At 44.2% G+C, this 15260-nt stretch overlaps 1 protein-coding gene across 4 annotated transcripts in view; it reads right to left on the reverse strand.

The window, feature by feature from the left end:
- UBAP1 (ubiquitin associated protein 1) overlaps nucleotides 1–13793 on the reverse strand; it is a 39749-nt gene extending 25956 nt beyond the window's left edge. The window contains exons 1-2 of one of the 4 annotated variants that reach the window (XM_075739578.1): nucleotides 13628–13793; nucleotides 8109–8238 (exon numbers count right to left, since the gene is read on the reverse strand). The gene's annotated coding sequence lies outside the window, so the exon portion shown is untranslated. Of the gene's footprint in view, nucleotides 1–8108; nucleotides 8239–11307; nucleotides 12760–13264; nucleotides 13457–13627 lie in introns of those variants that run through there. The other 3 variants (XM_075739576.1, XM_075739577.1, XM_075739579.1) reach the window with 3 other exon arrangements.
- Between the last annotated feature and the right edge of the window lie 1467 nt (nucleotides 13794–15260).

A 15260-nucleotide genomic window follows, 5' to 3' on the forward strand; every position in this document is an offset into this window, starting at 1 on the left:
AGGGAAGTGGTTGAGCCACCATCCCTGGAGATATTTAAAACATGCATACATGTGGTGCTTATGGACCCGGTTTAGCGGTGGGCTTAGCAGTGATAGGTTAATGGTTGGACTTGATGATCTTAAAGGTCTTTACAACCTAAATGATTCTTATTCTATTAGTAGCTATGTTTGTGATTAGAAATTTGGTGAAATACAAATGCTTACAGAATTACTTTAACAAAACAGATGAAACACACCTAGTCAGAAATCAAGTTGGAAAGAAGTTTTAAAATGGAAAAATAAAATCTGCCAGCAGATCAAACTTCACTTGCCATTTAATATATAGTAACTCAGCCAAAACACGTCTACTGCACTGTACAAGAATAATGGGACCAGTGTTAGACTACTACAGATTCATCAATTTTTCCTCTTATACAAGAGTCACATGCGCTACCCACTCTCACCACACATTCAGTATTTTCCCAGTAAAACTCTGTGTGGTACTGCCAGAAAATTAACTATTCCACCTACAAACAACTCTGCCTGCCCTGCAGCAAGCAGGCTAAAACCTTAACTTGGCATGGGAGCCACTGCTTCAAATCCCAATTGCACCCTCAGCCCAAGCAGTTTAATACACCTAAGGCCACACCAGTCTTCTGCCATTCCTTACAGGATGTCTCCCACAATGTTGCTAAAACTGCTGAACTTTTCCAGCCACCTGGCATCCTTGTTTTCCACTAACGTTCCTCATTTCTCTCAACTAAAAGAGCCACATTCTTAACGTGTCCATTAAGTCCAAGAGTGAGGTTGAACAAGAGAAAATGTAAGGATTCATACATTGTCCGTGCTGCAAGGTTTTCAAGCAGCGTAATGAGAGAGTTGTTGTTGCCTGAAGTGGCAAGAGTTTCCAGGGATGGGGCATCTACCTCTGTGGTGGCAAAACCCTTTTACCCCATCCTCACGGTAAAAAATGTCTTCCTTCTATGTAGTCTGAATTTACCCTCTTTTAGTTTCATATCTCAGTGGTGCCTGTTTTCCAGGAAACACCCCTATTCACCGTATGTTACTCTTTCACCAAATACACACTTTAAGATACATGAAAGCAGTAGTTCTAAAAACTGCCTACTACTGAAGCACCTAAAGAGCTGATCACAGCATACCTGGAAAAGTGTGCTCACCAAAATGCTTTTCTGCGAAGTGACAACATAAGACTCACACCATCTCAAGCCTTGGTGATTTTCAAAACACACCTCATAAGCTTGGCTTCCCCTTGACAGCACTAGTGAGAGAAATGTGAACTCCATCTTAGGTGCTACAGATGTGACGTTCTTCACACACTTACTTGATACTTTTTTGGGTTTTATGCATCTTCTTTCAACCATCAATACATCACTGGTACAGTTTCAGCTTTTGATGCTAGCTCATTTTGTCCTTAATTTACATGTCACTCACTCCTCCTAAGCCAATAGGTATCTGTCTTCATCCAACCCTTCCTATCAAGGTTGATACAAGAAAAAAAAGGATATACAGAAATACAAGTCTGAAAAGACCCCAGGTTTTGCTGCATTGAAGGACAAAACTTACATACAAGGAAAAAAAAAAAACCCAAAAAACCTCACCACTGTTCAAGATGAACACTCACTTCAGCTATTTTCATACGTTCACTGTGCTGAGATCTCAGCAGGGACACACCCTTTCCCAGACAAACTCAAGGAACTGTAAGGAATCAAACTGAACTATAAAAAAGTGAACCAAGCTAATAAAACTATGGTCCCATTGCAATAATGCCTAAATAAGAACCAATTTTTTTTCATCTCCAGATACAGTGCCAGTTAAACCTTTCATGTTTTTCCACCCAGTCCAAAGAGGACTGAACAACTGATTAAAAAGATTGCCTGGATGGGAAATACTATCAGTAGTCAACACTGAATTAATTTTCACTACCAGAAGTCATATTTTAAATAAGCCAGATCCACTTGTTTAATTAAAACATGGAACTGGTGCATAGTGGCACATAAAGAGGAGAAAACAGTTTTAAAGGGAATACTTCCACCTTAATTATTTCCTGAAAAGACTTGTTAACTTTAGAGAAAACCAGAGCTGGTAGCAAAGATTAAGTTCTCCTCTTTAAAAACACACAGAAACAGAAGTATCATTACCAGCTATCAAGAAAAATACTCTGATATATGAAAACAGCAGTAGACACCTGAATAGCCTCAACAAAATGGTGGTATCCAATGGTGCTACCTGAACCACCTGAAGGCAGCATAGTCCTGAACAGAAACATCTTACTTGCAGTATCTTGATTTTGGAGTTCTCAAACAGCAAAGACCACTCCACTTAGGACTACATAAATGGAAGTACAGTTCAGCCCATAATCCAACAATGGATTGAAAAGTTTAGGAATGGAAGCCACAAGCAACACAGAAAAAAACTAAGAGAATGTCAGCACATCTGTTAAAGAAGGTTCATTCTACATACGCAACTGCCACACTGAGGTTACTAGCAGTGAAGATAGACAAACATGCAGACAGTCCTCACCCTCTGAGAAGGAAAGCAGAGCAACTACCCAACCCCTGAGACACAACTTTTAAGGATGCTCCAATTGCTACACTCACCTTTACATACTGCTTCAGAAAGCCTTTCCACATCATGTCATTCCACCCTCCGTGCTATGCAGCAGTCACCAGCTACATTCACACAGCATACTCAGTAGATCCCTAAGCATCATAAAATAACTTCAACACCCATGTACCTTAATTCCAACTGTTTCCTTTAAAATGAATTCAAGATTCAGATTTCCTCACTTAAAAAAAAAACCCACCACAAAAAGGTCTGCTTTCTCTTGGTGTAAGACAACAATTAAATCTGCCCTCCCAGCACCGCAATCCTACACTTGTAGTTCATGTTTGAAGCAGATGAGCTTAAGGACTACTGTAGACTGGAAGCCTGCACTTCACTACAAACACAAATGATCTTTCTTACAGAACAAAATCCAGTAACTTGCAAGGTACTGTGACTGACACACACACACAATTACAAGCCTCCCAATGACAGGAGTGTATGAAGACTGACCTGGAGTTTCATGGTCAAGTGGAATAGAAAAGAAACCACAGCCACAGAAAGACACTGCTTTCAGACGAAATCTAGAAGGCTACAGGATATTCATACAGCCAGGAACTGAAAACCCTTACACACATGCTTTTCATTCATTACCTTTCCCCTGAGCAGAAAGCAGTTTTGCCAAAATTCCCTTATACCCTCAGCACCACCTAGTTCTTGCACGAGACTTCAAAATAATTTTCAAGGCACTTAACCAGCAGTAAAACTATTGCTCTTTTGCAGGCGTGAGGAACAAGGCACAAAGCTGAAGCAGTTTGCCAACTGTCATCCAGCTCAGCCAGCAACAAAGTCAGAACACAACTTGTATTTCCTTAATCCCAAACCTACAGCTATCCCAAGAATCTCACTGCATTCTCTCAAGTTTGGACCACTATCTTTTTCTCCCCCAATCTTCCTTATCAAATCATTCCTCTTCAACTTTTCATCTCACTATAAAAGCCTTAAAGGTGTTCTTCTGGACTGGTAATACAAAATTGGATTTAGTTCAAACTACTAAGTTACTACTTCAAATTCATTTAAGTCTGCTATTTTGTTATACACTGTATCTCCAGTGTTGCTCAATAGTATAAACTTTTCTTCCTGCATATTAGAAATTTTTTTAGCAGCTACAGTAATGAATGCAACTCCTGAAACACAAAGTAATTAATAACTAAACAGAAACAGCTCATTTTATGTACAAAAGCAGACTTCAGACAGGCATTGGCTTCATTTCATAAGGACATGTTGACAGATCTGACTCAGCTCGAGCAATCTATCCTTACTGCTATTATATAGCTAGACTGGAGTAGGCTGCCGGATGAGATTGCCCTATGACCATCCAACAGTCATACCCACAGCTTTTCCTCTCCAAAAGTCTAACAGACTGGCAACAATATAGGACTGCTAACAGGACAGAGATCTGTCTCAGTGGACCATCATTACTGTGACAAAGCATCAAGATTTCTTTTTTTTTTTTTTTTTTTTAAAGAAGGAAAGTGGAAAGACTATGGGTTGACCATTCCACAACTGAGATATCAGATTTTATCCTAGAACCTGAGAACCAGTCCCAGCCTGCCTCTTTTATAACCCATATGTCTTATTCAATCCAGCTTAATTTAGCAAATAAATCCTGTGCTGCCTAACAACAGAACAGGAGCATCATATTTACATTCCTGCAGCAATTACAGGAGAACTATGCCTTGAACAAGTCCTGTAGTAAAATGGATACGCAACTACTGTCTTTCCCTTCAAGCTGCGAAAGAAGACCTTTACATTACTTGGCAGAATCAGTTTATCCAGACTATAGATCCCTGCACTAAATACTGGTTTATTTCAAGCTTTCGTCTCCATGAGAGAGGGGGGAGAAGGCAGAACTTCTTCATCAGTCCAATACCATAACAGATACAGAACACCCCAAGAGACATTGCATACTACTTGTATATGCAATATGGAAGCTCAGGTATGACAAGTATGGTATTATCATGTCACACAAACAGATGTGACAGTCATTCTGTCAATCAAATGCATATTTCTAGAGTCCATCTGCAGCTCCAAAAGCTGCTTAGACCACCTAGCCATTCATGCCACATTCAACTTCTTCATCTTTGTCTGCCTTTATTTATCTTGCATCTTACAATACACTTGTGGATTCTTTAAGCTGTATTTATAAAGGCTTTTTCAGTTGAAGATCTTCATGTAGAAGACATTACAGAACATAACAGTATTGCATTTATGTGCACACTTGAATTTGCTAGCTTTCCCTTTGCATACAAATCAAGAAAAATTCAACAGCGTTAGATAAAACCAACAAGCTTTTTACCATCTTTACTTGCATTTTCTTTGTAAAGAAATTGCATTACTAAGCACAGGCACACAGTGACCTCGGAATATATTATGAGCTTTTAACCAGCTACCAAAAGATTTCCAGGTAAGTCAACAGAAATCATGTATTAAACTCCCTTCTACAAACAAGAAGGAAGCCTGTAACTGCAGATATTTTGAAAGCTGCCCGCTGCTAAGACATGAATAAGAATCTAGCAATTAGTCTTCCACAGACAGTTCACTGGCTTAAAGGAATTGCATTTTGCATTTGTGTAAGCATGAGACTCCTTATCAGCTGTGTGAGTCCTGAAACGCATCTCCCCCTCCACCTCAAAGTCAGACAGTTCTTTGGATTAAAATGGTAACACAAGAAGTTGGCTGATTAAAACTTGATAAAGAATCTTCTTAGCCAAAGATTTCCTTTAAATCATTCCTCAGAATAGTATCTGAAAGACAATACCTCAGATACATGCTTAGTTGCAAAAGTAATTGCCAGTACAGAGCCCCGCCAGCCAATGACTGCTGATAGAATTACAGCTTGATTAGTAGCAAACGTGGGTTTCTAAGGAGCTCACAAATTTCAGAGGCATGTGTTGTGGTTTAGTCCTAGCTGGCAGCTGAGTACCATGTGGCCGCTTGCTCACTCCTCCCCACTCCCCACTCCCTCAGTGATCAGCGCGACCCACTTATTCACATAGCATCAGTTGCATAATGTATAGAGGGGACCCTCCCTTTGAACATCCAGCCCAGAACTGGCAGTTGGGGTGCCAGGAGGTGCTCTGCTTCAATACCAATTGCTTTCAAAGCAGCTCAAACCCCTTCCTATGCTGCCAAAATCTCTTTTTCAACTGGAATGTAGCAGGCCTCGGATCCTCTGTATCCCCGACTCCAAAAACCCAGGGGTCGACCCCAAGTCTCCCCTGGTGCTTTCTGCCAGAGGCTCCAGGTAGGGCCATTCCCCCCGGCTGCGGCGTAGAGCACATCTGTTACATCTGGTTCTGCCCGGACTGGCCCAAGAGCTACGGCATGAACTATTTCCTGTTTAATTTGTTCAAAAGCTTGTCATTGCTCAAGGCCCCATTTGAAATAATTCTTCTTCTGGGTCACCTGACAGAAACCGCATACAATCAGACTGTAATTTAGAATACGCATCCTCCAAAACCCCACAATGCCTAGGAAAGCTTCTGGTTCCTTTTTGCTAGTTGGTGGAGACATAGTTGCTGTTTTGTTGCTCACATCTATCGGGAGCTGGCAACATCCACCTTGCCATTTTATTCCTAAAAACTGGATCTCCTGTGCAGGTCCCTTGCCCTTACTTTGTTTCATGGCAAAAACGGCTTTCAGAAGGAATTGGACTGTTTTCTTCCCTTTCTCAGAAACAACATCTGCTGTGTTGCCCCATACAATGATATCGTCAATGTTCTGCAGGTGCTCTGGAACTTCACCCTGTTCCAGTGCACTCTGGATCAGCCCATGGCAAATGGTGGGGCTGTGTTTCCACCCCTGGGGCAGTCAGTTCCAGGTGTACTGGACGACCCTCCAAGTGAAAACAAACTGTGGCCTGCGCTCTGCCACCAAAGGGATTGAGAAAAACACATTAGCAATACCAATTGTGGTGTACCACTTGGCTGCCTTTGACTCCAGTTCTAGCACATCTGGCACGGCAGCACTCATGGGCGGCGTGACTGGACACCATAGTCTGCTGTCAGTCTCCACTCTCCATTAGATTTTTGCACTGGCCATATGGGACTGTTATAGGGTGAGTGAGTTCTGCTGATCGCCCCTTGGCTATTCAGTTAACAAATTGGCTTATGGATGGCAATCGGGGAGTCTGGGTTGGTGTGATATTGCCCCGGTGCACCGTTGTGGCAACGATCAGCACCTGTTGTTCTTTGACCTTCAGCCACCCCCCAACAGAAGGGTCCCCTGAGAGACTGGGCAAGGTAGGCAGCTGTTCAATTTGCTCTGTCTCCAAAGCAGCTATGCCAAAAGCCCACTGTTACTCTTTTGGGTCCTTGAAATACCCTCTCCAGAGGCAGTCTATGCGTAGGATGCACGGAGTCTCTGAACCAGTCACAAGAGGATGCTTGTGCCACTCATTCCCAGTTAGACTCACTTTGGCCTCCAGTAAGTTAGCTGTTGGGATTCCCCTGTCACTCCAGAATACAGATGGGTTCTGCCCCTTCATAGCTTGATGGCATTAGGGTACATTTGCACCGGTGTCCACTAGAGCCTTATATTCCAGTGTGTCTAACAAGCCCAGGCCATGGGATTCACACAGTCCAGTAAACCTGGTTGTCCCTTTCCTCCACCTGGCTGGAGGCGAGGCCCCTCTAATCCTGCTCATCATATTTGTCACTCATTTCTTGTAAAAATGATCCAAAGTCCCTTCAAGAGGATCAGAAGTATAATCAGGCCTTCCATTTGGTCTGGGGAACTGCTCAGTGGAAACTGGATCAGCATTTTTCCTGTAAAAATGCCTTTTTGTGATTGTTATTCTTTGCAACTCTCATACTCGTGCCTCTAGGATTTGGGTAGGTTTTCCTTCCCACTTCATGTCCTCTCCATGGTCACGCAGGTAAAACCACAGGGTGCGTCATGGTGTTATCCACTATATCCTCTCTCTTAAGAAGAGGAACACTTACTCCTAATAGCTGAGATATTGGTCTGTACAGGTGGGAAATAGGACATATCCTCTTCAAGTCGCTGCACTTTCCAGGACAGTGTCTCCACAGCCAAGACAAGGAGGGAAGAGAGAATTTCTTCGTATTGCTGGAGTTGGCCGGCCACTTTCTCCACCGTTGGCTCCTCTTGGCCCCTCCGGTCCATTAGTGCCAATGAGTTGACGTACGATGATGGTGCACTCCATACAAACTCCTACCAAGTGGGTCACATGCATTAGACTTCATCGGAATCTATGGGTAACTGCGTGTTGGCTGAGTCATAATAATCAAATTCTGTCAGGTTCTGACTACCTCTCTCCATGGTGGTCCACTTGCCTGAATGCCATACATCTTCCTTGAAGGGATACCTTTCCCTCATGCCTGACAAAGAGGCTGAAGGTTTGTGTCTTTTTTTCCAAACGCTTTTTCAATGCCCCCCTTCCCTAGACAGGGATCCCAGCTGCTTGGCTTCCCCACCCTCTAATTCCAGGCCACTGGCCTTGTTATCCCAGCATTGGAGCAGCCAGGTGACAACGTGCTCACCTGGATGGCGGCTGAAATCTTCCTGCATATCTCACAGCTCACTCAGGGACAGGGTGCCAAAAAGGACTGTAGTGGTTCAGCCCCAGCTGGCAGCTCAGCACCACGCGGCTGTTCAGTCACTCTTTCCCCCCTGGTGGGTTGGGGAGAAGTGGAAGAAAAAGGTAAGAGAAAAGTAAAACTCGTGGGTTGGGACAATGACAGCTTACTAGGACAGCAAACGGAAAGGAAAATAACAACAACGATACTAATAAAAGAATATACGAAGCGGGTGATACACAATGCAATTTGCTCATGGCCCAGAACCCGATCCCTAGCCCATCCCTGAGCAGTGACCCATCCTCCCCAGTCAGCTCCCTCCCTTGTATACTGAGCATGACATCATATGGTATGGAATATCCCTTTGGCTAGTTTGGGTCAGATGTTCTGGCTGTGTTCTCTCCCAGCTTCTTGTGAAAGTTAACTCTATCCCAGCTGAAAACCAGGACAGCATGTAATACAGAAATCCGTCCACCAAAAATCTTTGTGGTTCATTACCCCCCCGAGTGCAAAGTTATTTTATAGTACCATATTTCTCCATCCATTTTTGTTTCCAAAACTCCAACTAAAACCTGCTTGAGGGGATACATTCACTTATTCATTCCCCCTCTTTCCATTAAAAAACCTAAAGGTACTTTCTGAAAAGCACAATAAACCCCCTTCTTTTTATACTGTTCCGAACACAGCAGGCAAAACAAAACCCAACAATCTTTCAGCTTTTTTCTACCAAGAAGTCAAATAGACTGGCAACAAACTGCTTGTGCTGACCTAATAATTAAAAGATTAAGAACACATTCTTTTCTCAGAGGGTATGCAGCATAACTTTTCTATCCTTTCTCACCACACACAATTTTATTCCAGATGATTAATGGTGATTTTATTCATATAAAGTCCTTTTTCTACCCCATGTGACTCCTATATTTCTATTTGAAATTATTGTACATTACTGTGCAAAGACACCACATGATGGTATTAGTCATTAGGGTGGAACCCAGTGTGGCTTTTCTATATCAGAATAGAAAATACATATGCTTTAACAATTCCTTTGCAGAGTGTTTATAAACTAGGAATCTAGTTTTATTTTACAGTTTGGAATCAATGAGGCAAATCAAGTTGAACACATAAGCAGATCTCTATTAAGCACAGCGCTAATACTTGACATAGCACAACTGGTAATAAGCATATTCTTAGAAATCCAACCCCCCCAAACTCAAAATAAATCTCACCAGTCACGGCTTCATCTACTGCTAGCCTAGAGATGTACATGTTTGTGCTTGCACCATTTGACATTAGGGAAGAGCTTACATCTTTCACGTAATCTAGTAGATAGTTACGATGAATGCTGATCTCCAGGAACACAGATCAGACTAACTCGGAGTTTGCAACTCTTTATTACTAATTTCCATGATACTACCTACCAATAAGTTAGTAGCTTTAGTATATTCATATTCAGACCATCTTCGAGCTGAAGAACTGACTGTTTCTTGGATAGGACTCATGTTCTGCTTTCCCCTCTTAAAATGTAACTCTGGTGTAAGAGTTTCTGACATAAAATGCAGCCCAGAAAATACAAGCTCAGAATTTCTATTGGAGCTCAGTCAGTTAGAAACTGTAATACTACTAATGCAACATGGTACTTTGAACCAATCTCCCTTCTAGAAAAGAAGATTTAAACCTAAGTCAGAGCAATGATATTCTGTTCCCCCTTTGATATACTTTTGTGTTTCAAGTACACTGGAAGCTTAAAGGATTCTGAAAAGACCTTGTAGCCTTTCAAAGAGAAAAATAAACAAACCCAACATAACCAAGTCTGGACAAGCTGTTCTTTCAAAATTTCCCAACCACAGGAAAGATAGTATTTCTTAATATTTAAGAAAACGCCTTCCTCATGCAAGCAAGGATTTGGAATAAATCTGATAATTTAAGAGAGAGAAAAACCCCAATGCTCAGTTTCTCTTAGGAGAGCTCAATACAAGACTACATTGACTGCAAAAGGTTATTAGGGACAGAGAACATGAGCTTATTCAAACCAAGTCAGAGGGTCAAAGCATTAAGCAATGCACTTGCATACCACATAGGATTAGCTACCTAAGTAGTTAACACAGAAAAACTGTGAGCTCAGGCTTGTATTGATCAACTGCATTCCCAATGCTCAATTGTAGAGTGGTACACACTGTAAGATCAATAGCATTGCCTTCCCAGTTATCAGAGCAAGCAGGCACAACACAGGGAAGAGAAACCAACCATTAGTACACCCTAGAAGGCCTACTTTTTATTCAAACAAGAAAACTATTTATAATGTGTAAACAACCCTTCTTTGCCTCTTCTTCAAACAATAGTTTTCAAAAACATCTTCCAGAGCTTTTCAATTACAGCTCCACTAGACCTTCCTTACACTGACATTGATCTGAATTGCACCGATCAATTTTAAATAGATAGTAATGTCTTTAGGTACATATCCTTGTAAAATGACAACTGAAGCTCTGAAATTTATGACTGAAAAGACTGGGAGTGATTATGTTAGAAACAAAATGCCAGAGAAGGCTGTATAAAAGTTCTGTCTAATAAGAAAAACTAAATTTCTCACAGATCAATTTATCAAAATATTCAACCCAGCAGAACTGTAAAATACTGGAACAGGCTGATGTCAAAAACTCAAGCTATAGAGACTGAACATTGACAACAACATTGAATTTCCTGAATTATTAATCCCTAAAGTTTGTGGGAGCAACAGGAAACCATAAGCTTATACAATTAAAGAGGAGGAGGACGATGAGTAAGGTGATGCCTTATGTGGCATTATAGCACTTTTGCCACCAGTACCAGCCAAAATAGCTCTGGCCACCAGTGCGACAGAGTTAGATGAGGTAGCCTGCTGGATTGGTCCAGAAACCTGACTCCTATTCCATTAGACATTTTTGTCTCTAGGACAACAAGCACCGGGCACTGCAAAACACCACGTGAACAATGGACATGGAGTTAGTCCACGTGTTTTTGATGATTTTTCATCATTAACATTTTTCTATCCATTAATGTAAACTATAAAGTAAATCTCCCAGCTGATCAGTATATTCTCTATAATGATCAGTATACTCTTAACATATTGTGAATATTGAAGTTCAATTCATTAAAGAGAAACAAATATTTATTCATTCACTTATACCTGAGATTTCCTTGGTTTTCCCTTCAAAGTTTCAGGTACCTTTGTTTCGGCTTACGCTTGAATTATGCAGTGTCTGATCTTATTAGAAGCAACTTCTTCCCTGATTCCTTTGATCCACAGTGCACTCACAGGGGAAAAAAAAAAAGAACTATCGAACTTGCAGGCCAGATACAGCCGGTGAAACAAAAAAAGCACAATCGCTTTCAGTTTTGTTTCTGAGACTAAAACCACAAGCTCACAAAAAATAGGTTTGAAGACTACATGTTTTCTCTCTCTCATCCTTAGAATTAAGGATGAGCCTACAAGGTTTAAGTCACCCAATTGCAATGGTGATCTAAATCATCACTGCCACTTTTGAAGTACAGCTCTGCATGTACAGAAAACTGAGGTAATTAAGTAGCAGTACTACCATGATACTGCAACCTAAAATCACCCTGCACATGGCCTTAAATAAATGGGTCCCAATCTGCTACGCTGCTACCATGTGTACCATCTCAGCCCCATTGCCTTCCCCGTGGCTAGTACAGTGCTCCACACATAGCTCTGTTCTGTATGCAGAAAAGGAGAGAAGGAGGCCAAACCAGCTTTTTTTTCCATCTTCCCTGAAAAATGCTGTTGCAGAGCAGAGTTGCCAGGTATACAGGGTCAGCCCTAGGAAGCCAGCAGGTGTAAGAATGCCTGCACAGGAACAGAAAGTCCCATGGTCCAAGAATGATAAGGGAAGGGAGGTGAGGAAGAGGTCTGGCTAATTGCAGTACCGCCTCTTCCTCTTTTTCCTTAAGAAAAAGATCCCGAGGTCATAGCTGGAGTAAGATTCCCCGCAACAAGCTTCCACAAAAGCCTCTTAACCCCATAACAGGCTGTGAGATGCAGCATGCCTTCTATCAGTGGCACAGTAATTACATCACCGGTCACAACTCAATTGTTCCTTAATTTGGCAATACTCATTTGTCATCCACCTCAAAGTGCTTAAATTCAACATGAATACATTTTTACTGAGTCCAGGATGACAGCTGTATTAGCTGTACAGTTAATGCCAGAGTTCACCTGCTTATCTTATGACAGTATAAATGTCATAAGATTTCCGTAAGACTAATTTTTTTTTGCTTGTTTGGAATTTTTAAATGATGTAGGGAGTAAAACCACTTCATAAGTTGATTCCTCATTTTCACCCGTTGTAATTTCTTTTACTAATTAAAAAAAGCAAAGCAATCCTAACTTTCCTTTTAAAATGATAGATTTTTAGCTATCAAAACTCAGGAAGGCAGTTCTCAAATTGTACTAAATAGCTTCAATAAAGTGCTAAATGTCTTACTTCTAGTGACCTAAACGGAAGACAAGGAAATTAGAAGCTACAAAACTGAAGTATTACACTAGTGTATATATCCATGGTATGCCTGCATCTCAAATGCAGGAAAATATATGATCCTATTCCCTATTCAAAAGCAGAAATCTAACTGGAAAAGATGCCAAAATAGATAATAAGCACAGAGATGCTGAGGGCTACAACCTATGCAGTAAAGAGAATGGAAAACTAAAGTCATAAGTGGCATAGGGAAGATGAGTACTATGGTTTTCACAACACAAGAGACAGAAACTAACAAATTACCCAAAGGCAGGCTTGACAAAAACCACACAGGCACCCCCCCCCCCCCAAACAAAAGCATAGGTTTCAGTTCTTCACAGAAGGTTCAGTTACCATGGGGAGGAACTTACTTCTAAATATCATGGACGATACCATTTACTCAGATTTCAACAGCCATCAGCTCTTAGAAGGCAAACTCATCAAGGGTTATTAAGCAGAAAAGTATTCTCTTGACTCTGGCAGTTCCTGAAACTACCAGAAAGCAGGAAAGTGTAGGGAAAGGAGTGTCACCCCACTCGCCTGTTCCCCGGGTCCAGCCCAAGACAGAGGGCCAGGAATCCGTGCCTCTGAGCTGACCATGCAGGTTCCCACCTCCATTAAACGGTACCTACAAAAGCAGTAGCGACACGCCGTGAAGGCGCAGCAAGGCCACACGTTGAGGCAGCGCCCACAGGCTCCCTCCCCTCCACGGCCGGAGGGGGGGGGGAGATGGGGGGCCCAACCTGCGAGCCCTCCCCCCCAGGGGGGGCCAGTGGCCCCGCAACCTTCACATCTGCTGAATCACGACAGGCGCGCGGAGGGTCCCACGCCCCGGACGAGGAAAAGAGGCGGCAAAGTTTGGGCCCAGGGGCGGGGCGGAGGGCCCAGCCGGGTGTGCCCCCCTGCCCAGGCCCCGCTACGAGAGTGACCAGCACCGCCACCCCCGCCCCTTACCGCTCCTGGCCCGCTCGTTACCTGCGCGGCGCCTGGCGGCCCCCAGCTGGTGGCTCCGGCTGTCCCCGCGGTCGCTGCCCACCGCCCACCCCTAGGAAACCCGCGCCTCGTCGCCACCTCTAGCCCCACGGCCGGGCGACGCCATCTTGTCTACCTGCCCTCCGCCTCGCCTCGCCTCCCCAGCGACGCGCTGGCGTCACGCCGCGAGGTCACCTGCCCCCGCCGGCCCAATCGGGAGGCGCTTACGGTGACGTCATCCTAACGGAAGAGGGGAGAGGAGAAGGCAAGGGGAGCCCCGCCTCTTTCCGCGAGGGGCGGGGCGGAGGCGGGGGGTGCTGTCTGCCGGCCCGTCCCCGTCACGGTCCCTGTCCCTGTCCCCGTCCCTGTCTCTGTTCCAGCCCCGGGTCGGTCCCGGGTGCGGCCCTGCCCGGGCAAACCTCCAGCATTTCCTGCCCCTGTTCCACCGGCACAGCCACAGGCGCCCCAGGGGGCTGGATGAACGTGGTGAGCCGGGCCCAAAGGGGGCACTTCGCCTCACACGCCTCAGCCCCTTCCCTCAGCGGCAGTGGCCGCCTCGATGCCGGCCCTCGTACCCTCACGGGGGGCTGCCCCGCGCAGCTGAGGGGGCGCTCCCGCCGGGACGCACCGGAGCACGACGCTTACCCCCAAAAGCAGCTTTGGCAGACGGTTTTCAGCCTTTTGAAAGACCTTTGGTCCAAAATGGAGGGGTTTTGTCCAAAATGCAGGTGGCAGCTGTGCATGCGTGCGTGAGGATGTGGAGATTAAATCACGGCTGAAAACAGCCAAACTAGAATTATCCCTTTTTATCCTCAGGAGCAGCTGGAAAGCCTGTGAGCTTCTTCTAGTTGGTTTGTTTTTTTTTTCAGTTTGGCTTTTCACAGCATACTTCTCTTTGTGTGCATTAGATGAAAACACACCCCAAAAAAAGGCATTAAAAAACCCCCCAAATGCCTTCTTTATCAGGAAAATAGTATGTTTACTGTTTTCACATGATGTGAGGCCCCAGAGGCTTTCAAGCGGTCAGGAGCTGGCTTTTTTTGCAGTCCGCCTGCACGTTACCCGTTTCTCTCTTTTCTCCTTGTCCTTTTTCTTTTCTCTGCAAACATCACTTACAAAACAGTGATCACTGGGTTTGAGTTACTCTAATTTTTGCTTTTATAAGCCCAGGGAGAAAGTGCACATGAGATATGTGGACATAAGGAAAAGCAGACATCCATCCACGTTGCTTTTAAAGCTGCATAATGAAACACAAATATTCCATATGCCCTTTAATTGCCCTGCAATAAGGGAGTTTCCTCGTGGAACGGAGCACCCCCACGTTTGACCAAGCACCTCACCGTAAACCACATAACGTGCACCGGACCCTCGTAGTCACTCGAAGAAGCCGGGTGCCAAAGCCAAGCTGCCTGCTAGTCAAACGGGTCTCCCTCCAGGCATCGCCCGGCAAGCTTCGGTTGTTTAAAGACCGATGCAGAAGGAACCGCGGCAGCCTGAGCCCCTCCGGTGCTGGAACTGACGGGCTCGGGGCCGCCGCCAGCCCGCCCCGCCGACCGGCCGCCGCCGCCAGGGGGCGCCGCCCCTCCCCCGCTGCCTTGGCAACCGCCCTGCCTCCTGCTGTTGCTAGGAAACGAGG

This window comes from Balearica regulorum, chromosome Z (genome assembly GCF_011004875.1).
Source record: "Balearica regulorum gibbericeps isolate bBalReg1 chromosome Z, bBalReg1.pri, whole genome shotgun sequence".
NCBI lineage: Eukaryota > Metazoa > Chordata > Aves > Gruiformes > Gruidae > Balearica > Balearica regulorum.